This window comes from Triturus cristatus, chromosome 4_1 (genome assembly GCF_964204655.1).
Source record: "Triturus cristatus chromosome 4_1, aTriCri1.1, whole genome shotgun sequence".
In the NCBI taxonomy this organism is placed as follows: domain Eukaryota; kingdom Metazoa; phylum Chordata; class Amphibia; order Caudata; family Salamandridae; genus Triturus; species Triturus cristatus.
This window is the reverse complement of record NC_140585.1, coordinates 948850800-948878346: the sequence shown is the minus strand read 5'-3', so window position 1 is coordinate 948878346 and position 27547 is coordinate 948850800. Positions and strand designations below refer to the sequence as shown.

The 27547-nt window shown below is 42.3% G+C and overlaps 1 protein-coding gene across 1 annotated transcript in view; it reads left to right on the top strand.

The window, feature by feature from the left end:
- Window positions 1-27547, top strand: part of LOC146855885 (uncharacterized) — a 295136-nt gene that overhangs the window by 229139 nt on the left and 38450 nt on the right. The gene's annotated exons all lie outside the window — the stretch shown is intronic.

Below are 27547 nucleotides of genomic sequence, written 5' to 3'. Positions count from 1 at the left end.
CTGAATGATAGTACTTTTAAAAATGTTAGCTGATATATTAAGTATTTCATTTTTTAACAAAAACATTAAATTCTTGCAATATTGATCCACAGTAATGGAACTTCCTATAGTGCGTCCACTTGATAATGTGTTGACAGTTTAAAATGGTTTCTTCCTGTGGTTTATAATTTGGTTGATTGAAGTACCACAGTTCTCTTTACCTGCCCTCTGTGTTGATCTATGGTAGCCTTGTACATAGGTTTTGTAGGTCCATATTATTCAAATAAAGATTTCTTCCATCTGCGTTCCAATTTCCTGCCCAAAATGTTCGTTTTGACCAGCTCTGTATTGAAACAACTTATTGGTTGCCTTCAGCATGCATTTCCAGATTGTTACAAAGCCCAGATTATAGAAACCCTCACGATTATGTTATACATGTGAAGCCAGACAGAATGATTCCTTGTTTTGTGAACTAATGGCAGATCCATTGTAAAATGTTCAACAGAAGGAAGTTTGAAAAACAGTGATAAAAACAGAAATAGACATATAATGTATAAATGTAAGATTTTAAAATTAAAGTCTAATATTAGGTTCTCACTAGTATTAAAACATGACATCCACTAAAGTTTTGCAGTTACATTATTCTAGAACTTTATGCTGCTATTATTAATGCACATCTGTTATGTTGCGCTATATGCATTTGTACAACGCAGAACTCACCAAGTAGTGTATTCTGGTGCTGAATCAGACGATAGACCTCTTCTTAATGTTTTCAGATCCTTGTATTAAGTTTTCATTCTATAACCCTATCACACTGGTACTACTAAACGTTCTCAGAGCAATGGATAGCTAAAGGCTGACTTTAAAACAGTTCGCCGAGTACTGGGTTTAGAAAGTATGTCAAATCTCACCAACCTGTTCCACTAAATGGCAATCTGTAATCACTCAGGAGCAGGATAGTTGGCTTCTGATCTAATAAAAGATGTATTCCAATTAAAAAAAAAACGCACTATTGACATCTCTTTCCATGCACAGCTTAAAAATGTTTCTCCCCATTTGTACTAATCCAAGCACTAAGAATTGTTTAAAACAGCAAAGTCCTATTTGAAACATCATATACATATGCAATGCAGGAATTTGGACTTGAAGTCTAAAAATTAATATGGTTTCCTTAGATTGATTTAGGGGAGAAACACGGGTGCATTAAACTGAATATCGTTTGGACTGTTAATGGCCTATTGAATTTGGCTCCAACCTTCACATTAAGATTAGAAATTAGATTTGTGTTTTTTAATATTGCTTGGTGAATTAAATAAAATATTTTATCATTTGTGTATTTGTTTAATGAATGCGTGTTGCTGTATTTGTGTACTTTGTTTTGCAGTTCAAATAATAGAAATTGCTTCAGCTGGGGTCCCCGTATTCCAATATTGATTCAGTGGGGGTGCGGAGGGTCCTGGATGCCACTAATGATTAAGTGTGAGGTCGACCGAAGTCAACAGGTTAAGAACCACTGGTCTTGAGAATTTAATGATATACATAGTTTTACATTTTTTTTTTGGTTTATGACTAATTACGGATTACTTTTTACAGTAGCATCACTTCCAGAATGCAATTAACCTTCTAGATATTGTTACATTAAAAAAAAGTTAAAGTAATGTGATTCTTAGACAACAGTGTCCCATAGCTGCGCATGTCACACAGTCCCGACTATTTAACCAACAGTGAACAAGACAGCTCTAGTCTTAATGCCTGAGCAGGTAGTGAGCTCCCTAGGCACAGTATTATCCTCCTCTAGGTGATGCTCAAATTACTTAAAAGTTGAACATACATCCAGTAAACTACATTTGTACACCACAGATCATAGTCCGCGAAACCTTGGCCAAATAAGCAATCCTGTACGCCAATTTAGAATTTCCCCCATAACCACAATTTAATCTTGCAAGGCTTCAAGTCAGGGATCTGACTGAGCCCTATTGTCGGAGAACAGGGTGCCCTGGTTTAATTTGTTGTCAAATTATGATTCCAGATATCCTTCAAGCTAACTATTTCCTATTTTTCCATGCCTAATGTTCCCTAAGCCCTAACCGTTCTGTGCCCAAAATAAGTTGTCATTATCTTTTCTGTATTAACACTAAAGCTATTTATCTTTAGATAGCTTTTAAAAAAATTGAGGCCAATCTGCAGGACCAATGGCAATAATCAATTGAACATCACATCTTTGGCATAAAACAAAGATACAATTTGCTTCCTTCCAAATGTCTGTGCAAATCTTGAACAATGTCTCTCAATGGCTAGGCCACATAAGTATATGTTGAAAACTATGGACCTAGGGGAGCATACTGGTTTGTCTCAATCTGGATGCCGAAGCCCATTTGTTTGGAGAAGGGTTGTGACCCAGTTGTATATTTCAGTGCAGACCATGTGTTCCTATGCAGCTTACTTGATATGTACTTATTAACTTGAAACACCCAATTAATCATCTTCTTCCATCGGTTACTTCTGAATCTCTTTTAAACTTTAGGTCTTCTACAGCTGTCGATTTTGGGTGTTTAGCCTAAACTTTTGTCCATCACTTTCAAACACGGGTGATTAGTCCCTTTTTGATAAAGTTCAGTATACTTAACTTGTCCATTTTACATAGCTCTTTCTATATTTAAGAAGACGTCTATATCACTGTCTGACTTTGCAGATATGAGCCCTGTGTAAGCTACTGGACTCTGTAGGATATTTCTTAAGCTGCCAAATTCTCCATAAAAGTGCAATAAAAATAAGTTTGAAAAAAAAAAAAAAGTGCTCGATGGACAGCCTTCTTTTCTGCAATCTACAGGGGGTTCTAATGTGATTTACTTAGAGTAGTTTTCCTTCAGTGGTTCTGTTCTGACCTATTACTAAGAAATAAAACACACATTTAATCATTACTTTTGGTGGATAGTTTCCACTGAAGTGATAATTCCTCGTCTGCTTTAAATGTATTTGAACATCATTGCTTAAGTGGATCTAATCACCACCAGTATCAAAACCCACATTTATATCCTCTCCCAAACTCTTTTTCACAGCTGAAGCTGAAGTCTTATTGGGCATATAAAGAGGTGGGGAGACATCTATGTAAATATATAGAATTGTACATGATTACATGCACAGTGCTATTAATGACGTTATTAGAGATGTTATCAATGAAGTCATTAAACATGTCCTAAGTGGTGTAATATGTGAGGGTTAAAGCAGTGCATGTGAGGGTGCTAGTTAAAATTACTTTAGGGCATGAGTTATAGTAACTTTAGATAACTATAACTGGTGAAATTCAGTGGTTTTCCTATTTCAAAATGTTTAACCTGACACCTATAACTCCACTTCAACCTTTGTTTTTTCAGTGAGTTTCAATGGGGCTTTTTTTTTTTAAAGTAAAGTAAGATCTCCATCACTGTGCGTGGCATGGGCTTGTTTGGAGGGCTAGAAATAGCTTGAATGTTCAAAATTAAGGCCAGAAGTGTGAGTAAAAGAAGGCAGGCAAATTGTTGAAATGAATACACCTAGGGTCTGGAAATCCGTACCTTGTGGGTGTAGAAGTTACCAGGAGGGAATAACCACAGGTAGGCAAAGTCAGTAAAGCTATTCTTATAGAAGAAAAGTCATGAGACATGACCGTCTGAGGTAACAATAAGAGGTGTTTGAGTTTCTCCTAGCACAGGCAAGGTACCATAACTCACTGGTCACCAACCTGGAATTTGGAGAGAAATGAAGAGGCTGATGGATGAGGAGAAAAAAGAATTATCCTTGATTTCAAAAGCAAAAGCTTCCGCTACTATGGAGCAGGCCTGAGCACACCCTAGCAACTGTCTTCACAGCTTATCTTCAATAGTAAAAGATTTATTTTGAACATACCATTACAGTGTGATGATAGTACAAACATAGGAGAAGTCATTATTCAGCAAGGAAATAATTATAATATTACCACATCTGGCCTCTGTCCAAGCCCTTCGCCCAACTCTTCCATGGGCGGTCTACCCCACCATGCACCTCCTGGCCTGCAGCAAGCCCTGCGCCCAGCACCCCTCCCCCAATTTTTTACCGGCTCCCACTTGACAGATTAGCCCTGAAATTTACCAGAAGGAATCTGAGGTGGATAAGACTTTTTTGGGAAAGTTTTGTGAAGACTCGGCAAATGACGCCAAAGTTGTTAGTAAATCAAAAAACCCATCTCCTATGGAGACCTGGTCCTAACTATAACATCCCAGTGCTGACCGCCTCCGGGTAACACATCCATGTGTGCATCCTGATGATACATCAGGTATACTTCTCGAATATTCTGCCAAGCTTTTTACAAGAAGCTATTTTAGAATTATGAAGGAAATGACATGATATTAAGCAATCTAGGTGATATTTATAATAAGCAGAATTTCAAGAGCATTAACACATTTGTATACTCCTGTCTGATATTTCCCTTAAATTCATTAGCTGGCTTATGATCACTTTTCATACTGATAATACTCAAAAAGACATTTTCCATAATAAGAGCCATCTGTAACGATTCTCCAGTGTTGATAATGTATTCCCTTCTTATGCAACATATTCACTATATTTCGCTAGCTCTGTACTTAAGCTGCCAGATTTAATACAGTCTAGAGAGCATGTAAACTGAACGTTTGCCATGTAATAGAGCCATGTAATACTGTAGAAAAGATAGAGCTACCCATTCTTTTACAGGTATCGATGCATTGACAGTGGCTGATAAATTCATCTGCTCCAATTTCCCCAACATACAAGCATTCGCTAAGTTGGTTATCCTTTACAATCAAATTCAATAGCAGAATAGCATACCCAATAGTTTGGATTCAATCAATCTCTCTATTAAATACCAACTCGCCAGAAAAGACATTAACGTTTGTAAATATGCACCCAAGATTTGCTGCACAAAGAACAAAGCTACTTGTGCAATATTAATTATATTGCTCACACTGAATTGTGGTACATAATTAAAATGTTTTTAAAGTTAGATCTACTAAATGGACACCTGTCTAGAGAGCTTCCTTACGTGATTCATACATAAAGAAAAGACTGGGAGTTATTTACAATTGGAGAGTATGGGTGGTCTACTTTATTCTATATATGTTTTTCTAGTTGGCTGCTAGAGGGGAATATGGAAGGCTGTGATCTTATTTAATGTCCATTAAGACAACAGTCTGGCTACAATTATTCCAGATCCTGAAATAGGAATGCTGCAGCCTTTCATTACATTTCTTCAGATGCAAGCCCTTGTTTCTTGTATCACTAACAGTTAAGGTCACTCGAATATGGTTATTCATATTGAATTGCCAAATTTTTTCTAACAGTCTGTACCATAATGTTGAATTTAGTGCATTGACCTTGAAAAGAGTGTGTTATTTTTTAAGGGGGTGGTATGACCATAAATCTGTAGCATTCTCCTTCAATATTTCCACCCATAGTTTTTTTTTTTTCTCTAAAGGGTGCCCTCGCCAATAGTATTTTCATATATAAAACGATACTCTCCGGCACACAATGGTACAGCAAACAAAATAATTATTGAAATGGTTTTGTTTACAGCCCTCATTAAAATTATTTTGTATGACAATTATAACACAATCCATTTTTTTTTTAAAAGATGTGATTAACACTTATCTACATTTTGGGTAAAAGTAGGTGAATCACCACACAAAGGTGTAGGTAACATAGTTCCCCAACCCAGAGTTATTCTAATGTGACAGATTTCTGCTGACATTGTTCTTCTGACAAAGAGATCCTTTGTTAAAGTTAGGGTCCAATAGTATGTGCCCTAGAAAAAAGTCCAATATCAATCTATAAAAACCTATCTGCACCATAGCAAATTTTATTTTGAGCCCCTAAAACAAAATTGGATGGACTCTTTTATTGTTCAGATCCTACTATTCTTCTAGATGTCAAATATAAATTGTTTTTCAGTGTGTCCAAGCCTAGACCTACATTTTATACGTTTGAAATGTCTTCTGTATCTTGTCTGAAAAAACTGTTACAACTGACTTTCTCTACCACCAAAAGATGTCTGCACCTGTACAGTGACATATTTTGTTTACTGTTAATTAACCCCCCGTTGCCTTCCCCTGCTCTCCTCCCGATTCCCTCTCCTACCTCTGTGCCCTCTCACTTTCCTCCAATCCCACCCTCTATATTAATCTCCGGTTGTGTTACTTGAAAGGGTCCAGAGTCTGCAACCAATTACTTGGTTCTGTGTAAAGACCTCTGAACTCATTATTGAATCCTTGTTGAGCAATCTGCTATAACTAGATTGATTGCTAAGGGTTTCTTAAGATACCTGACACATCACACCTTTCATGGATGTAACCTTGAAAGAATGTTTTATTTTTTCTGATTTTTCTTGCCGATCGTGTGCTGCTGTGCATTAAAAAATGTGTGCTTACTACCACAAAAGCAGATATTAAAAAAAAAAAAAAAAATACATTCGTTTTGCTAACGTTGCTTATATTCACAAAAATAAGTAATTTAATGTATATTTGTGTCTCAACTATCAATGTGGGTGCATGCAATCTGTTTTGTTTATTTTATCTGGAGCCCTCCACTGGATGCTTCAGAATTGCATTATCTTGTCCTCCACTACTGGCAATGCACATATCTCTAAATGACATCAATCTTCACATTTTAAATGCTTGGACTGGCCGGGAAGATGTATTGATTATTTTCGTTCAGCAAAGTGACAAATAGCATTTTCAAGACCATAATAGAGATTGATTGCAATTTTAAGGATAGAAAGGGAGCTGATGTTACCGAGGAAACCTTGGGGCAGGAGCGATTTGAAAAAAAAAATGAAATAATGAGGAAATAAATTAATTCATCTCTTTGATATGAAGTCAGAGATGAGTTTTGCGGTCATAATGGCAAGAAGGGAGCTCATTATGTGTTACTTTAATGTACATCAGCCGCATGTGATCGTCAACATGAGGTAGGAATCAGCCTCAACCTACTTTGCAAAGATGAAGTAGAATATCAAATTAAATATTCCACATTTATTTTCATATTACAAGTTTATTGCATTTACTATAAGCATGGAAGAGTTTGAATTAGATTAAAACAATACGAGATATATTATGAACTATGTTCTTGGTGCAAAGAGAATATTTATTTTCAAATTACTTACAGAAAGCTTTTTACCTTTTAGGGCTACCATAATCGCACATAAAAAGGAAAACTAACCAATATATCACGCTTTCGCTGTTTTTTTTTTTTTGCGTGACAGCAGATTTTGCGGTGACAATGTGCTGCTGCCTTTTTATCAAAAAAGGGTTTTTGTCACTGGTAAAATATTAAATACCGGTTTCGACAACATTGTTAGAACTATTGATTTTTGTGGTTTTATGGTTAATTATAAATTGTGCTTCACACTATGATGACAGTGTGCCTTTAACAAACAATCATTACAGCACAGAATTAACTTTCTCAAGACCATGTTCCGTTTAGACTGACAAGTTCATGTTAAGTGCGAGCAGCAGAGTGTTGGCTATATAAATAACAATAGAATCTGGCCAGCACAAACGGGTTCCTGAACCTTTACGTTTACGAATGTGTGAATACATTTCAGCATACAGCTTGAGAAGCACTTGCAGCTTTACTTTGCAACCACGTTTGATAATAAGTGATGTGTGAGTAGGCCTGGATGTGAAATTCTGCTCTGCTTGCAGAGTTTGCGAATTCTTTCTCACTCCGCGCTCTGGGTAGCATACAGAGTTCTGAAAAACTCTGCTCCGCGTAGCGGATCAGATTATTTCTTTGATCGCCAACGTAAGCTTGCGAGCGAGGAAAATCTTACTCCAGACCACGTCCCAGTGAGATTTCTCAATGTGGGTGGTCACGGATGGCTGCCACCACTTGCGTTGAGAAACCTTCCGTTTGCGTTGAGGAAGCTGCTGCTCGAGTAGAACATCTACTCGCAAAGCAGAAAGAAGCAGCACCCTCTTGCACTGCGCATGGTGCCGTTTGCAGTGATTTGCTGCCGGAAGACAAGCACCCACGCGCTAAAAATCTGCATGAACGGCACGACCTAACACACTTTGCTGGGTTTTTGGGTCACTTCGCTCAGTTCCGCAATGGTACTCCGCTATCTTTGCCTAGGTATATTTGTGAGCTTTGCCAATAAATAAATACATTTGCTCTGTTCAAGCACCTCAGGACAAAATCACAAAGCCGTTTTGTAGGTTGTATAGTTGAGTTCCCATTAGTCAATAATTGAGTCACGCTGCTTGGAAAAAAACAGGCTCCTTCTAGAATGCAACTTGGCGAATTTATGAAGACATTGGGAACGAATGAGAACAAATGGTATTTATTCATACGTGTGAACTACAGCACATGTAAGCGACTCGACCTGTGTGTACTCTACAAGGCTGTGAGTGTTGAAAGGAATGAAATAGCATTTATTCAGTGCAAACTGCTACCTGAAAGGTTCCCCACCGCTAGCCTCACACTTAGTTGAAAAGACACATTTTAAAACTTTCTGTAATCTTGTATGATTATATTCTACCCACAGAATATTGGAAAGAGAGTTCCATAACTTGGTGCTAAACAGGAAAGGTGTCTGCTTCCTTGTGTCGAATAGTGTGTTCCTGAATCTTCAGCCAAGCTGTCTCCAGTTAGCCGCACCGAGTGCCTTGGAGAGCAACGTGACTCAGAGACAAAAATCCTAACTTTTTGCCATGGATAACTCTTTGACACAAAGAGTCTTGACTCAAGTTCACTACTGAACTGGAAGCCCGTATTGAGTCTTTAGATGTCCTGATGTGCTTCACCTCAGCGATAAATGTAAAAACATTCTAGTTGCAACATTTTGTGTCTGTAGTAGGCTTTAAACTGCTTCTTTCGGAGGCCCCAATTACAAATAGTAGCAGTATACAGGATAAGATAACAGCAGATAACACCGATCATCTAACCCCTTTCTGAGGCAGGGGCATTTCCAGAAGCATTTTCGGTGATCAAGCAGGATTGGCATTATTTGGGGGTGAAAATAAAGCGAAGGGATCTGAGTCCTTTGGAGTTGGGATCTCACCCATGCTCTCGGGCCACCATTCCGGTGACCAAAATCAGGGAGGCTGTTCGAAAGAGTAAGACCTCTGTTATAGAACTGGTGAGACTTCATCCAGCTTGCCACAGCAGTTTTGAAAACATAATCTAGTGTCTGCTAGATTATTCATAAAATAAACTATTTTTTATGTTGCCCAAGAGGATGTGGCCTAACAGCTACAGTGGTCGACCCCGAAATTGGGGAACCGGGTTAAAGCCTCTGCAGGAAGGCACAACATCCTGTGATTCTGGGCAAATCACTTAATGTCCCCATGCCTAACAAAATGAATGTGCCTGTCTGGAAAGCAACTGGTGCTCATGTAAATCGCTCTGATAACTTTGGGATGAGTTCCCACTATATAAAACTCCACACCAAAAAGTATGAAATCAGCACAAATCCATAGGTATGGACAAGCTCAAGTGCACTTCTGGTGTGACCTGTTACACTCCTGTACCACCTGCAGCAGGTGGGCATTTTTTGGGCCTCAATTAAATGTGGCAAAAGCATTTTCATAGTTCCAATAGCACCCACAAACAAGGTACTTTTTAGATGCACAGTTAATATGCGCTATATTTCCCTTGTCATGTCCCTAATTTACTTCTATAGTGAATCTACTACTGATCTTACTTACTAACCTTGCCAATTGCTTTCATGCAAAGCTACACTACAACTGTTTTGATGCACAGATCACACTTTGGACTGGGTAAACCTCTGTAAAATAAGACTCAAAGTTACACACTAAAATGCCTCTATGTTGCAGCCCACGATTTAACACAAGAAGCATGAACATGGACTAAAAATGCAAAGCAGGTACATCAATTAAGTTTTGTATGTTTGATTTTAGAAGCCTTTCCTGGAAGGAGGCGTTGTGAAATGGAATCCATCCTTTGAAAAGTTTATCAGTGACTTTGTCAACATAGTGGAAAATGTGGTTTCTGGTGTTCAGCAATATCAAGAGTCGAACACTTACTTTTCCAGGTAATTTCTCACTCTGCTTGTTCATAATTATGAGTCAGCGGCTATCCAGAAATATAACCAAGCATCCAGTCGCATTTACCTCAAAAAATTGCTTGATGGATTGGGTATCTCAATACAAGTGAAGGATTTAAGGCCAGTTAATAGATAGAAACTTTGTGCAACATTTAGGAGGACAGCATTTAGACAACTTAGAATCCTCATCCATGTGATGTTGAGAATCTTATTGAAGAAAAGGGTAGGGAGGCTCATTTTAAGGCCCATGACCCTAAAGAGTTGTATCTAGGAAGCCTTTCCAAGAGACATGGCCTATGTAAAAATGTTGCTTTAAACATGTAAATTAAAAATCGTGTGCTTCACACAGCATGCCACCTGACCTGTATTTGGGTGCCTTTCTGAGTTTTCTTGTATTGCATCCAGACATGTCACACAACAACAACAACAAAAAATCCAATAGCTTTGTCAGTACGATTATGTGACGTAACAACGCATGCCGTTACCCCACATGCCGTTGCAACACCAAACTTTACCCTGACTTGCTGTCGGGGGAACGCTGGAAGTTGGAATAGATTAATTTTCTATTCCAACTCCAGAAAGTGCAACAGTAGGGAAGGTGTTGGAGTTAAATCCAACACCTTCTACCCACTGCTACACACCTTTTTCGTTGCAACAGCATGCGGGGTAAATGCATGAGTTGTAACGGTTGCGGTGTAAAGGCTGTTTCCCTGCCGGTGCTTATTAGCACTATCAGAGAAATTAATAACGAATGCTGTTGTGAATTATTAGAACAAAAAAAAAAATCAATTCTGAACATGTGAAATCTGTTGAGGGCGTGCTGACCTTCGAAGGGTCTCGGACACTTCCTTTCTCCCCCTCATGCTATTTCTACTGCAGTCTCACTCTTAATCACTTGTACCCTTTTTCTCCCCTCATCTTTTTGATATCCACTATTTCATATTTCACACTAACCCACAATTGTCATTGATACATATGTGATTACCACTCTGTGCTTTGCCGAGCGGCCACAGTTTGGATGTGCATGCATGTAGTCTGTATACCTTTATGGTCTACAAACAGGCACTGAGAACAACTCGTACTCTTTTGCCTTGATTTCAGAACTCTCAACTGTGCTCCATCAACACCCACTCATTACTTGAACTCACTCAGGCACCTGGAGGCGACTCAGTTGAAATTATGCACTATAATATAATAGTCATATGTTGCACGAAAAACAACTCCAAAAGCTCGTTCTGGAAAAAACGCGGAAACTCTTAAGGAATGCAAGATAAAGTAAAACGCGAAATGTAAACGGGCCTTGCATCGTTCACATGAAATACCTTAAGGGTTTTAGAGTCGTTGTTGAGAACTCAATCAGTCTTTTTACCAGTAAAGGTAAGGACATTGATGTAGAGCCCGAAAGGGACCTGCTTCAAGTCTTTTTTAATTTTTTTTTTAAAATAAGACCCTCTTGGGACCGCCCCCGCGGATTCACACATGATTTTGTGCATCTACTTTCCACGGGCGTGTGCAAAAACAACATTGAAAAAAATGTAACATTCACAATGGAATTTTAGGTTTAATTGAAAGTATTGGTACTTCAGGCATTTACAAGTTGGTAGATAAAGGTGGAATTATCTAAATTGTTGCTGGGGAGCATGGAGAGGTCACGCAATTTTTTGCACACCCCAAAAATCCATTAGCTTGTTGGTATTGACTACCAATTGCCGCACACATGTTGTTATGTCAAGGAGGGGGGATAGTAGCTTTCCTGGTCGGGAATGGGAAAAGAACATAAGACAGTTGGTTTTTCTACAGGGAGGTATAATTTCCCTGTGGAGAGAAAAGAAAATTGCATATACTTTCCACATTTCCGCATTGTTGACCAAGGCAGAACTTTCTGCCTGGTGGAAATTTCGCCTCTGTACAATTTGTGCATTAGGGCAGTCCAGGAAGTACATTTGGAGTTATACGTATATCTCTAAAAAGTGAGACATTCACTTCAGATATAGAAGTAACCCACGGAAGCGGGTTTTTTACTTCAATGTCAAAGTCTGTGCCAATATGGCACATTGGTAAGGTTTGTATGACGAATCCGACACATTTGTTGGGAACTTTTCGTTGTATAGATTTTTTTTTTTTTTCAACAAATTTAACTACATTTAAATATGTCTAAATTGAACTCCGCAGTCCTTGGTACTCAATAAACCGCTTGAAAGCGTGAATTTATAAATAGAATTTACTGCTGATCGTTTATGCATTAGAAACGCTGATTTAGAAAATGAAAAAATAGTTTGTTAAAAATAAACAAATACTTTAAATGGAATGCGTCGTCCGGCCCCGACAGACAGACCTCGTTCACCCAACATCTCAAAACGGTACCTCTGTCCTAAACACCTGACTTTTTATGAAAAATTATTACTGTTCCTGCCACATACGCCCATTCAAAAGAAAAACAGTTTAATTCATAATGCACATGTTATAAATAAAATTACACGTCTCCACGTCTGTCAGTCATCTTTAGGGCCAGGAGGCAAAGGCATTCCCACTAATAGACATCACAAAATGCCACTGACAGCTACGGTTACTGCAGCACTGCATTAAAATGATGAGAAACGTGTATATTTTAAGTGTTGTGATTTTTTTTTTAACTTGTAACATAACTGCATCCCTACAGAATCGCAATCAAAATGGCATCTCTCATGACTCTTAAAATAGATGTCTTAACTTTTACATACCTAGATATAAAGATCTAATAATAAAATACCATAAGAAGTGGATCTAAGCAAAATTCTGTATGATATGGAATAAATAAGATCACAAGACAAATCATAAATACAATGAAGGTGGTTATTGATGCTAAAAATAGGAGTAATAAATCTGCTGATCAGAGGAGATCAAGATGAAGGAAGAACCTGTGATCTGAATGGAAAGCAAAACTAAAGAAAAGAAGGTATTTAAAAAGATGAGTGCACTAAATAAATTCCACGTTTTAACTGAGCACAATAATGGTATTTAGAATTTGGTGCACGTTTTAAGCTTTTGATTGTATAAATTGCTCATTGTGCACAGTACAGAAAGGTAGGCTTAGGAAACTCGGTATAGGCAGTCTCTCCGTTATCCTTGAAAGTACTGCAAGGTCTGTGGATTAGCAAAACAATGTAAATTGCACTTATAATTTATCATAGTCCATGATTTGTATAAATTATACATTTTGCACTCTCATTGGGTTTGGGTAAATCGACACCGGTGCATTCTACTGTAGGTCAAAATACCCAAAACACTTACTGCAGTGAATACAATTTACGTAAAACAGCTACTCTTAAGCCATGATCTAGTATGCTGCCACACAATTTATGGCTGCATATACATTTATCTGTGAGCTATAAATGTGAGTTCATGGTTTTCATGGGTTGAGGACTATTTTTCAGATTCGCAAACACTTAAATGAATACATTTCAAAATACATTCGAGGTAATATGAGAATATGAGGAAAACATATTTGTTAGGTGAGAAACCCATCCCCCTACATAACCACAACGCATCTGGTTGAACCATATGCTTTCCTACCTTTGAATAAACTTACTACTGTTCCTAATAGGAGTAGTTTTAGGTATGTTCCCATGGTTTGTATTACCACAATTTATTTATCACATTTGCAGGTCCCCATGGAGCACATACTGTCCCGTCCTTGACCCTACAATTGTGACTGCAGACAATCCAGTGGTGCTTGGTGTCTGCATTCCTAAGAATGATCTACAAGAGCAAATGTTCAATGTACTGGTCCTCTCAATGGAAATCATGGATTTCCATCCATTGAACTGTATTTTTCTTATTTACTTGGGAAGGTGGGGGTATGTTGTGTAAATGACCCAGTAATTTATTTATTTATTTATTTATTTTTTGCATTTGTAATGCGCACAGATACCCACAAAGGGTTTCCCGGCGCCAGGGCTAAGAGGGCAAAACATAGAGGCAGTAACTTTCAAGGGCCACAATTATTTATTAAAAAGCCAAGTTTTAACGTTTTTCTTAAAACTGGCAAAATTCTCCTCCTTCCGTAAGGCTAAGGGGAGGGAATTCCAAAGAACTGGTCCCAGATGGGAGAAAGATTTCCCCCCCATTCGGGCCAGTTTGAATCTGGGAACCACGAAAGTTGCTCCATTTAAAGAACGGAGATTGCGTGCAGGAACATGAGGCCTAACCAATTTTTGCAGGTATTTTGGTGCAGTTCCTGCCCTGATCTTAAACATGTATGTCAGGGCTTTGAACCGAACTCGGTTCTCTACCCTCAACCAATGCAGGTTCCTCAGATGCTTCAAGATCCTTGCTGTCCTAGGAATCTTGCACAGCAACCTGGCTGCGGAGTTCTGGACCAGCTGCAATCTCCTAATCACGGCTAGATTGGAACCCAGGTATAAGATGTTACCGTAGTCAAGCCTAGATGTAATTAGTGCATTGACTACGGTCTTCTGGGTATCCTCAGGCAGCATCCAGATAATCTTCCTCAGCCATTTAAGGATCGTGAAGCAGACACCAGCGACTTTGTTGGCCTGCTGTTTCATTGATAATGAATCATCAATGCACACCCCCAAATTTCTAGCTTGGGTAGCCGGGGTGGGGAAGGCGCCCAAAGATGTTGGCCAGTGGGTGTCCTGCCACAGATCTTTATTTTTCCCCAGGAGAAGAATCTCTGTCTTCTCCCCATTTAACTTTAGCTGGTTCGTGGACATCCAGCTGAAGATTTCCTGGAGGCCTAGTTTCAGCACAGAGGGGGATGAAGATTCTGAGTTGGTAAGGGAAAAAATAATCTGCGAATCGTCCGCATAGGTCATAAGTTCTAGACCTACCCATTCTCCCAAGTCGGCGAGGGGGCGGAGATACAGATTGAAAAATAACGGGCTCAAAATTGAGCCCTGAGGCACACCATGGGGTGACAGAAAAATGTCCGACTGGGCCTGTGAGGACGAGATCTGAAACGTCCTGTTGCTCAAGTAAGATCTAATCCAGTCCAGCGCTGCCCCTCCGACACCATCCTCACTCAGCCTGACAAGCAGTCTGTTGTGTGAGATGGTGTCGAAGGCTGCGCTTAAATCAAGCAAAACAAGAGCAACCGTTTGCCCGTCGTCCAAGAGTCCCCTGATCTTCTCCGTGACTCCCAGGAGGGCAGATTCGGTGGAGTGGCCTGCCCTGAAACCCGATTGGGAAAAATGGAGTAGGTTGTTATTCTCTGTGTAAGTTGAAAGTACACCATGGATGTGCTTCTCCAGTATTTTTGAGAATGCTGGCAGCAGGGAAATCGGGCGATAGTTGGCCAGTACCTCTGGATCAGCCGACGGCTTTTTCAGCAGAGGGCTGACCATGGCGTGCTTCCAGGACGATGGGACGGTTGCCAGATGAATGGAGGCGTTTAGTGTCTCGGCAATAATCCCCAAAGCCCTGTCGTCCAGTTGACTCAGAATATTAATTGGAAGAGGGTCACATGGAGAGCCCGACTTGATGGAGGTGGCTAAAGATTTCAAGGTGTCCAGGGAGATGGCTGGCCAGGAGACAAGTCGGTTTCCTGGTAGACTTTCTAAAAGAGGAACTTTCCTGTCATCCCTCACCGGAACATTAATGTTGGCAAGAATAGTCTCGATCTTTTCCGCAAAATATGTGGCAAGGTCTTGACATTTTTGAGGGGTCAGGGGACGTGCAACTGCCATAGAGTTAGCTCCGGCTAATTCTTTAACTGTGTTAAAAAGGGTCCGTGCTTTATTGGCAGCAGTATTAATGGTCTCTGTTACATAGGCTGCTTTAGCTCTAGCACAGGCCGTGTGGTAGAGGTTTCTGGCCTTCCGATATGCTTCTTTTTTAAGAGGATCATACTGTTTGCGCCATTTCCTCTCAAGTCCCTTACACTTGGTTTTTTCTAGTTTCAGTGCATCCGTATACCAGGGGACCGGGGGACGATGGTCCCCTGGTATACGGTAATTATCTTACCGTTGCCAATAATTAATGTGTAGCTCGACCTAGTAATGACCATGCCTCCTGTAATTTTTCTTTAGCCCTGCAATATATTCTCTAATTTTGATTGGGTGGCCTGGGTGGTCAGTGTGACAGAGTAATAAATAATTCATAGAAATCTTACTAAATTTCAATATTGCAACCACATGGGAATCACTCGACTAATTTATGGCACACTTAGCCACGTACCTGTCAGTAAATGGTTTTAGTGCTATTGGTTTTTCAGCGTATTTATCATCTACTGTTTGCAGCTGTTCAATTGATAGAAAACTCCTGTAAAGGCTTGTTTAAAAAAATGGCGGTATTTTACGAGTCCATTTAACACAGTGTTAAGGCAATTACAGATGATGGCTTTTTGGCTCTCTACAACAACATTCCAATATTGATTTTCTGCTTCCTTTCTCCTCGCTTAATTTATAATCTCCCATTAAGGGATAGATTACTCTGATAGTAAAGTTGGCCGCCTGAGGTTTTAAATGCCTCGTATTTTCTCTCAGGCATGAGTAGAGGCTTGGGTAAGGAATAATGCAGACCCCCTGTAGCCCTTGCATCGCATTGCGTGCCCAGCCTTCAGGGGCCCTCTTTCAACCCAAGGCTACGAATTTCTGTAAAATATGAGAACCAGATGAAATTGTGACATCCTCCTCCTCTAAAAAGTATGTTTAAGGGGGCATGGCCAACCATCATGGCCTCACGGACGTGATCCATATGGTCTCCACCACACTCGCCCAGGAAAATGGGGTATTAGGCACCTCTTTCACTCCCATTCTGTTTTCCCCAACAGCGGGTGCTGTTGAGAGCTGGGGATGACAGGAGAATGGCATTTTAACCCTCCAGAGAGCAACGAGCAGCGTCCGCACAGTGGCAGCTGCAGTGTGAAAGCTGCCTGCCACAATGCCCTGTAGTCATGCTGGTGGGAGCCGCACTTTTAACCTGCGCTCCTGTTGTGGACCCGGGGGGGGGGGAGGTCCAGCCTGCTGCTTCCACCCAAGTAACGAAAGTGCTTCCCCCTGCTTTTATTAACTAATGGCACCACGGGGGCAGAAGCCCACGGCCCAGGACAACAACCCTGCAGCCCTCACGGGTCTTGGGTGTCTCCGGGGACTGGTGGACCCCCTTCCGCACTAGCCCACAGCCACCACCGAACCAGCAACACTAGCACTGGGCTCTGGCGGGACCCTAAAAAGAAATGATACCGCAGGAGACAAGAGGCCCATGATTCTGAGCATGCCTGACAGCTCTGCCCCATAATGATGGCCATGCCAGAAGGTGCGCTCCTACGGCCGTAAGCTACTGCAGAGAGAATATCGGCGCCTCTGGCCACGAACTGTGGACTGGAGGTCCTCTGTGCTTTGCAGCTGCACCAATAAAGCTGAGCTCCCCTCGCCTTTTACTGCTGACCAGCATCACAGGGCCATAAGCCTGCAATGCAGGACGTACCCTTTCGGCCTTGATGGGGACTGGGCAACACTGGGGTCTGGTGGGCCCCCTATTCTCGCCCACTGCCAACTCCATGCATGTGATACCACCAAAGAATGCCAGCGGGCCCTTAAGAAATCCTTGCAGCATTGGAGGGGAAGCCTGGAAGTTAATTACTCCAGATGGCAGTTTACAAAATGGCAGCTGCACTTGGAGGCCTGCTCCATCAACACCCTGTGGCTACCGGGAGAGAGCGGTGAAGGGTGGTACAACACTAAGCAACGCTCCTGCACGCTGTTAACCCAGGCCCCCTGGTCACACACTGTTAGCAATCCTGACTAGCAGCGCTTCAGTGTGGGCTGCTTTCTGCAGGGGCCCGGGAAGGCCGGAAACTGCTGGAGGCCTGGAAGCCTATTTTCCTCCTGTCCTGGTTGCCTGGCCAAGTGGGGCCCTTAATCGGAGGCCAGCCGAGACAGTGGGAGATCCACTTATCACTTCAGAGAGGCCTGCTGGTCTGAGATGGGTCAACTTTTCACTCATAAAATGCAGTCCAAGCCATGGACATATTTGAGGCGGTAGCATCCTACATAGCAGAGAATAGTGTCGCCTCATCCTGCTTGATCAACGGCAAGACACAACTCTTACAACCCAGGACCCAGAGCAGGCCCTCTTCCTTGATTCATAACGCACTTTTCCCCGTTAGTCATTCAAGTCCGAATCAATAACCCACTTGGGAGATTCCAACGGGACCCACATTCTACCTCCGTGCTCCCCGGGTACCTGTTCTCAACCCCCAACTCTCCCTGACCCCTCAGTCCGTGTCGCATTGTTGTTCTGGGTGTCACTGCGGTGGGCGAATAATTGTCTCTGCATCACCTACGGGCAGAGGCAGCAATCTCAATAACTCCAAGCCTCAGCATTGACTTCTTGTGTACAGTGGCATAGCATCTTGAAGTCCTTTCTCACTTGGCTTCTATACTTGTTCGCAAATAAACTCTACATGCCTCCCAAGAAATCTCAATTGAACAGAGCGTCGAGTTACTTTCAACTGACAGAAGCTCGAAACTTGCACTCACCTGCACCCTCAGAAGGCAAAATGGCACTAACTAAATTGGATCTCCTCTCCTTCCTTATGGACTTCAAGAAAGAATTATGCAAGGAACTCAAACTTGACCTCTCTACTTCTCTAGAGGCACTTAGTAATGATCTCTCCTCTAAATGTTCTAACCTTTAGCAAGATGTGGATTCCATTTGGACATGGGCACTAGCCCTTGACAATACTTGCCAAACACTGACGCATCGAATGGACAACCTGGAGAAACCCTCTCCTCACCTCAAAGAGCAGTTCCATGCCACACTTCTTAAATGCAAGTATCTAGAATATCGATCAAGTCAAGGTAATATTCAGCTACGGAATCTGGAGGAGGGCTCAGAGGACCCGGATCTTGAGGCATTTGTAGTAGGCATGGTCTCGTAAATGTTGGGTGAGAAGGGCCTCAAAGTCAAGCTAGAAGGGGTCCTTAGGATAGGCACAATGAGCGATGGTGAAGGGAAATGCTCCAGAGATATTTTAGCTAAGCTGCTCTCCTTCAAATTAAAAGAAGGCTGCACGGAGGGTGGAAGAGGTATCCTTCCAAGGAATGTCGTGCTGTGTTTCAGGACATCGCCCGGACCACTTTAACCTGGAGACTACACTTCAGACTGGTCACAGACAAATTAAGTGAATGTATGACAATGTTCAGCATTCCATCCATCGTCTTTCTGTGTTGCTATAGTCGCCCTAAATGGGAAGGGTATTCCCAGACGTGGGTCCCATGCTCACTGTGCCTCTGGATTCAAGCTAGGTTGGGGTTATACCCTGAAATCGGTCCCAGGATGCATTTTTCCGGTCCAGGGAGGGCCTGGCAGTTCGGGATAGACTTTTTCCATGGGGACTGATCTGCATATGGTCCAAACTGGAGTGGCATGGTGTGCAAAAAAAACAATAGATCTAACCCAATCAGTGATGGGGGTGAATGTTTGACATTGTTCAGCAGTCTGTCCATCATATTTTTCTGTTGCCACAGGATTCAAGAAACCTGGCTGATGAAGGGTGATACCCCAAACTCGTTCTCGAGATGCTTGTTTCCGGTCCAGGGATGACCTGGCCTTGCAGTTCCAGCTGAGCAGGGTCAAGACTGGTTTGCATATGGCTGGGTCCAAACTAGGGTGGCATGGTGAGCAAAACAAATCAATGGATTTAACCCAGATCTGTGACTGGGGGTAAATGTTTGACAATGTTCAGCATTTTGTCCTCATCTTTTTTGTGTTTCTTTGTGACTTAACTCCCCAACCAAGCGGTATTAATTATGGTAATACCTACTAGATAAGCGACATGATATAGTGGTGCTGCAGGAGAACCATCTCAAATGAAGTGACAAGATATTAGGCCGTATGTGCACTCTAGCTACGATCTATCCACATTTTGTGGAAACCACTTTCTTTCAGGAGGCTTTACAGAAGGTGCCATCAAACTCATGGGAGACTTCAGTCTTATTTGATACCCAAAGCTGGACCGCACACACGCTCAACGAGTAGACAAAAAGGGAGTTATACGAAAGCCCTCAAATACACAGTTCACTCGCTAGGTTTGATCGATGCATTGTGCACATTACACCCAACTACTCCGGGTTATTCCTTTTTTTTCACACTCCCACTGCTCTTACTCCCAGTTTGTTTGAAGTTAAGTTGGGTTGTAGGGAGTAGTAAGTAGGCACCTAACACCAGCAACAAGTCCATCAACATGGTACTGGGTCCTAAATAGGGTCTCTCTAAATTTAGTCCCTTTCTCAACCCTTGGTAGCTGACACCGGGTAATAAGGCTTAACTTAGGAGACAGGAATGTAAAGCATATAAAAACTCCAATATAGTGAATAGGTAAGGCACAACACACCATAAAAATCCCTCACCAACTTATAAAAATTGGAAAATAATGTATCTTTAAAATGACACCAACACTAAGAAAATCCAATGTAGTGAACTGGAGATATGAGTTTTTAAAGAATAAACACTTTCTAGTGCTTAGAAACCAATAGCGCCACATCTGGGACAAAGTCGAAGTTTCAAGCCGACCGCGATGATGCCCTGCTCGGATACAACACGCGGCCAACCTTGGTCCAAATTTTACCTTCAAACTTAAAAGTTTCTGGAGGTGTTAGACCTGGTACCATTGGCGTGAGTCTCCCTTCAATTTTTTTTGCTGTTGTCTCCTCTGTTTTTGAAATGTTTTGCTGGTTAGATGCTTTGGGCACTGTGCCACTGCTATTCAGTGCCACATTGCAAGTGCTCCCTATTGTAAATTATTGTACTGGATTAGTGACTCCATGATTGGCTTATTTGATTTACCTCTCAGGCCCTAGTACAGTGCACCATGTGTGCCCAGGGTCTGTAGATCAAATGTTAATAGTGGTCTTGCAGCACTGGTTGTGCCACCCACAGAAGCAGCTTCTAAAGTGTTTCTCAGGCCTGCCATTGCAGAGCCTGTGTGCAGTCTAGTACTGCCATGTCGACTTGGTAAGTGCACCCACTTACCAGTCCCTAAAGCTTCCCTTTTCTACATGTTAGCCACCCCTAAGGTAGGCCCTAGGGCAGTGTGCATTGTAGGTGAAAGGTAGGACAAGCCCTGATTTGTGTACTATGTCCTGATATTGAATTACAGCTAATTTAGTTTTTCACTATTGCAAGGCAACCTGTCCCCATCAGCCAGAATGGGCAGTTTGATTATAACATCTTATAATCCTAACTGACCCAGGCAACATGGTAGTAAAACGATTTTAGTATGTCTGAACTCAGAATGATAAAATACATCTTTTAGTAAAGTTGGTTTTAACATTCTGTGTTTGAAAATTCCACTTTTAGAAAGTAGGTATTTTCTTGCCTAACCACCCAAGCCTGCCTCTGCTAGGTTATGTATTCCATGTCTGGTTTGTGAATGACAATGGCTGAGGGGGCTCTAGGAGACAGGGTGAGTCAGCACAAGGCTGAATAGACCTATCTGCATTTGGAGCGGTGGTAGGAGTGGCACCTGGGCCTGAATAGGGACGTGCCTGGCTTCCACAATGCTGGCTCCACCGCCTGTGGTGTCTGATGACCCTGGCCTACACTGACAAAGGAAGAAGTTGTGCACTGGCAGAATGCACCCAGAACTGGTTTGGACTAGGTACAGACACTCTCTGCCTTCAGAGAGAAAGGATTTCTGTGTATAAAAAGGGGGACCCAGACCCCAGAACTTTAGATCACTTCTGGACATCAAGACAGACCTTTTGCCAAGGAGAAGAACCAGAGAATCTGCAGGAGTTTTTGAATTCCCCTGTGCAAGTTATAATTGTTGGGGTTGGCCTGCAGTGGTTTCTTTATTGCCAAGGAAAGGAGAAAGACTTTTATTTGCAACTCATCATCTTGAAGAATCTCCAAGGGCTTGAACTGGGCTTGCCTCCTGCTAAAGTCTCAGGGATACAAGACTTCCCCACCAGCTCCCCCCTGAATTTCCTTGCTGGGAATTCTGTCTGCAGAAGCCTGTGTGTTGTTGGGAGCTGGAAGCGTGACTCAACGTGAAGAAGCGTGTCGCATCCGCAGCTGTCGCCGTCGTATCATCGGAGAAGCATGTTGCCACCACAAGGGTCGCAGTCGCATCACTGGAGAAGCTTGTCTCTGTCGCAGCTGTGTCGTTGCATCTCCATAGAAGCGTGTCACAATCGCAAGGGTCGCCGACACATCACTGGAGAAGCGTGTCGCAGGGCCTGTTGCGGTTCCAAAGTTACAGAGTCGCCTCACGGCTGCCGGGCGTGCACGCATCGTCTTCACGTCGTCTCATCGCATCATGGGCGCCATCTTCTCGCATCGCACTGGATCGTCGCATCGCAGCAAGTCGCCATTTTGTTGCATCGCAACCGAGGCGCACTCGAGATCGTCGCATCACCCCCTCTCCGGAAAGGAACAGACGCATCGCCTACTTTGCGCCAGCACTGAGGAACAGACGTATCGCCTCCCCCGAAGCAAGGAACCGACACAACGTTCTCCCTGCGAACCTTTTGTTTATCTTGCGTGACGCATCCACAGGTACTTTGTGGGAAACGTGTCGCATTTACCATCTAAGTGAAGTGAGTTATTTCTACCATCTTAGTCATTTTCTTAATATTCTTTTGTGGATGTTTGTCGTTTGGGTCTAGTTAAGTCTATATAAAGAATACTTATTTTTATAAAACCTGTGTTGTGTTCATCTGTATTGTTTTCACTGTATTACTGTATGTGTTCACAAATGCTTTACACACTGCCTCTGAGATAAGCTTTCTTGCTCGTGCCAAGCTACCACAGGGTTGAGCAGGGTTTTTTTAAGGAGTGTAGCCCCCTTACTCTGACTAGAAGCAAGGGTCCCTATTTGGACAAAGGTGCATGCCATTGCCAACTAGAGACCCCCCGTTCTAACGGGAGCTTTTTCCGCTGAGGGCCCTGGCTGCTCTCCACCAGTCCAGATTCAGTGAAGGTTTGCCAGCTTCACTTTCAGGGAGCTCCTGGTCAAACTCTAAAAGTCCGACCTCCAGAGCTCTTCAGTGGGACGAACCTGGAATCTGGGCCGGGTCGTAGTTGAAGGTGGCCGGTTTGACTCTCGTGGTCTGGTCCGTCACCTCCTGGAGCTTTTTCCAAAAAGGTTCCCAAACTTTCCCAAACTTCTGGAGGTCCTTCTAGAAGGTCTCCTGGTGAGGTCAAAGTGTCCAAAACCCAAATCCAATGGTCTGGAATCCCCTAGATGGTCCTTGGTAGGCCTGAATTTCACTTCCCACAATGCACGTGGTCAACCCCTTTAAACTACACTGGACACACTCTAGGAGTGGAACTCTGGCTGGAGAAGGATCAGTTATGCTCTGTTAACCTACAGTCACAGAGAGTTTACTCCTTCTTGAAGCAAGGCAAAGTCCTCAGAGCCATAGTCCCAGATAGTGCGGCAGGCGCAGTCTTTACCATACAGGCACTTCGGTACAGATCAGGATTCCAGCCAGACAGTCTGCTTTGATCTTGTAGCTTCAGTCAGCTGAACTGAGAGGCTCTATACCGCTCATATATTTATCCTGGGTTCTCTGGCGAAAAGTAGGGGAGCACCCCTGTCCAATGAGGTGCAGGCCAACACACCAAAGCAGGACAACATCCTCCAAATTGTGGTATAGTCCTGTCCCAGAAAACACTATTCTCTCAAAATCCATCATGGCTGAAATTTCATCTGAGCAGCAAGCGCTAACTAAAGCAAACTCAGAGTGTGACTTATTTCCATAAACGTCCCCCCCTCACATCTGTTAATTCATCACATAAGCCTCCAGGATCTCTGGCAGGAAGAGTGGGTGACCTTGGCTGAAAGGGATGCTTGACCTGTTTTTCCTTTGAAGCTGATGCTTTATAGCCCAGCTCCCTGCTCTGGCATTCCTGTGCCCCACAGAGCTCTCTCCATCAGATAGCCTCCGCCCAGCCAGGCCACTTATCAACTATTCAAGGCAGCCTGGCTAATGCCCTCAGGGCTGACCAATCAGGAAAGAGTGCTAGAGGCTGGATTTTGGTTTACAGAAAAGAGTCTTTTAACTTCTTTTCTGTAAAGGTTATGATAGATTCAACAATGCCAAGTTGCTGGATTTATCAATACCATTCTGTTCAGTCTTTGTATATTTTACACTCTCCTAGCAATAGTTCTGCATCCATAACATATTTCCATATTAGCCTATGAGGCCAACTATCTTCAAGGGGAAAAAATGTAATGTACAATTTCTTTCTCCAGGGTTTATAAAATCGCTTTAATAAAACTGCGGCTAATAATTACAGGACCCTCACACCTGGAACACCCAGGGGAGACCTGGGGGGGGGGGGGGGGGTTCCGAATATTCAAAAACGATTTTGGTTATTAATTCACAGTGCCCACAGCACCAACGTCGAATTTGTTGTGAACTTACTACACTGGGGAAAAATAAAATTGGCAGCTTTCACTCACCAGAGTTTACAAAACCTATTTTATTGGGACTCTGCTTATAGTTATAGTACCCCCCCACTCCTGGAACACCTTGGGGAGACCTTGGTAGTACCCACAATGTAAAGACCTTGGGGGTACCCACAATGTAAAAATAAGGTAGATTAGCACTTTTAAAGTGCCCATACTACTAAAGTCGAGTTTTCAGTGAATTTTACTTTTTTTGAAAGCAGTGCTGCAACACAAGCCTGCTTTTAATATGACATCGGGCTCTCAGCAGTACACACATGCAAGTGCCACAAAGGCTGCTGGCCTCTAAACCACCGTGCCTTATTATATACACTAATGACGTATAGGAGGTTTTCATCCCCTGGTGCTATTATCTGCTCGGGACTTATAGGGTAGGTCATGCCAATTTTATAAGTGTACCTCAATGAATGTGTTTGTGTTTAACATAGCACTGGCCTTGGGCCTGACTAGCAGAGCCCAGGACACAGTCCGTCTCAGGGCCACCAATTCCATTCAGCACCAAATCATGAGGGTGAACGGGCCAAAAGGGCGACTTTCTAACACAGCTAAAATATACTTTTATTAGCCAATCTCTAGAACAAACTATCTTAGCGGCTGAGTTTCATCCGATTGCACTATTAGGTCATATGCCTGTGGTCTGACAGAATGGGGGGCCCTCATCCCTTAGCTCCACCGCTGGTTTTTCCCAGGGTCTTTTACTAGAGACTACCTTTTTTGGGACGATTTACGCCAATCCATTAGGAAATTCTTTCGCGAGAATACACCCAAGACACTGACCCATCAACTACATAGGATTACTTTAAGGCAGTAATCAGGGGTAAATGCATCTCCCTCTTGTCAGCGCTTACCAAGCAAAAGACCTAAGATGGGTCTGGTACCAGAGTTCGGATTAGCTGAGTGAACCCATAAAGAGACCCCCACACTCACTCTCCAAAGGAAAGTCACAGCGCTGAGAAGGAAATTGGATGCGATATGCCCAAGCAGGGCTGAATTTACCTTACTATGCCTCAAGCACATAACCTATGATAGAGGGAATAAGGTGAGGACTCATTTGGCATGCCAATTGTGAATCAAACACCAAAAAGACTACATTAGCCATATCCACAGAGAGACTTGGTTACATCTGAAAGCACATGCCCTCCAATACTTTTTATCAAACTCTATATACTTCCGAGAGCCCAAGTGAAGAGACCAAACTAGCTTACCTAGGAGGAGTGACCTTTCCCAAAGTATCCGCAGACCAGAATGAGAGGTTAGGAAGCCGATGGAGGAGAATGAGGTTCGAAGAGCTTTATCTACCCTCAAGATAAACCAATCCCTAGGGCCTGATGGCTTTACAGCAAGCTTTTATAAAACCTTCAGTGCTGAATTGACTCCATATCTTACGCTTCTATTTCATCACATGGCTTTCATTAAAAAGCATACCCCCATTATGAGTGAAGCACTCTTCTCGGTTATTCCAAAAGCTGGGAGAGACCCACAATTCTTAGCCTCTTATAGCCCTCCTCAATTTAGATGTAAAACTGTACACTAAGATTTTAGCCACTAGGGTAGAGGGGATTCTCCATGATCTGATTCACCCAGATCAATCAGGCTTCAATCTAGGGAGACAGGTGCATTATAATCTGAGGAGGGTGGTCCACCTGGTTGAGAAGGCGACATTCTAGTGGCACTTGATGCTGAAAAGTCCTTTGACTGGGTGGACTGGTCCTTTTCAACACACTTTGCAAATTTGGTATGAACGAGTGCTTCACAGCCGTGGTCCAGGCAAATTTTTTCGACCCCCTCCCCCCCCCCTTGTCATGAGTGGTGGATAATGGGGTGAGCTCCAATAACTTTAAATTAGAGAGTGGTACATGTCAGGGATGCCCACTCTCCCCACTTTTATTATTTCTCAGTATAGAATCTCTTGCTGCCAAAATGAGGGCCACACCAGAGATCCAAGGTATATCACTTTTTGCAGGTGACTTGTTGCTTTCTGCTACCTCCAGCACCACATCACTGAAGGCTTTACCAACACGAGTTGTCCTGTTATGGGGGTGCGCTAGGTTATTGTATAAACCTACCCAAGTCTTTTCTCCTTAATCTTACCCTGCCCTTTCCAGAAATGGAGGCTCTGGTCACCACAACCCCTTTTCAGTTGGTGAAAAAAGACATCACTTACCTGAGAATCAAAATCACCCCTATGATCTCTGATCTATATCACACCAACTTTCCTTCCTTGCTCTGCCAGCTCAATGCAGACCTCAAACGCTGGACACCAATGTATCTCTCTTGGCTGGGGTGCATTAACGCCATCAAATTGAAGGTTCTCCCACAACTATTATATCTTTTTCAAGGCTTCCCGATTAAATTACCCCACTGATGGCCTACAATGTCTGAGTGAAGATTTTACTACTTTCATGGAGGATAGGGACATGAGATTAAACCTGACTAAAACCTTTGTGATGGTGTGCAGCATAGGTAATGTGAACACACCGCGTAAAGGGCAGAAAATTGTAGCGGTTGACAACTTCACATACTTGGGCCTTCATCTGAAAATTGCTGGCATGATACTTTCCAGAATAACACAGGCCATTTTTAGATTTGCAGCAAAAATTGGAAATAAGCACTAAATTGAAATTAAATAAGTTTATTAGTAGTGTTAATTATGGGGCTGCGTTGTGGGGGTTGTCAAATTCCAAAGTACAGCAAATAATGGAGAATACTTTTTTATGTAGACTCCTTGCAGTACCCCATTCTACCTCATCATACATCGTGCACAACGAAGTAGAAATTCCTTTTTTAGTAGACACTACTCATATTAGTGAACTTCTGACGTGGCATGGAATCTGGTCCAAAACCGGAACAAAGTTTGCCAAAGAAATAATTATGGATTTTTGTCTCTAGACGGTGGAGATAAAATTCCTTGGTTTGACCACGTGAAAAGCCTCTTAAAAACCATAGATGTAAAATTTACCTTGGACGACCTATGTAGTCTTTTATATCATTGTAAAAAAAATAAAGATTATTCTAATGGGCCAGAGAAACCTGTTGGTATTAAACTTTCTGTCAAGTGTTATCTTAGCTGTTACTTGCCTAATGGTATCCAA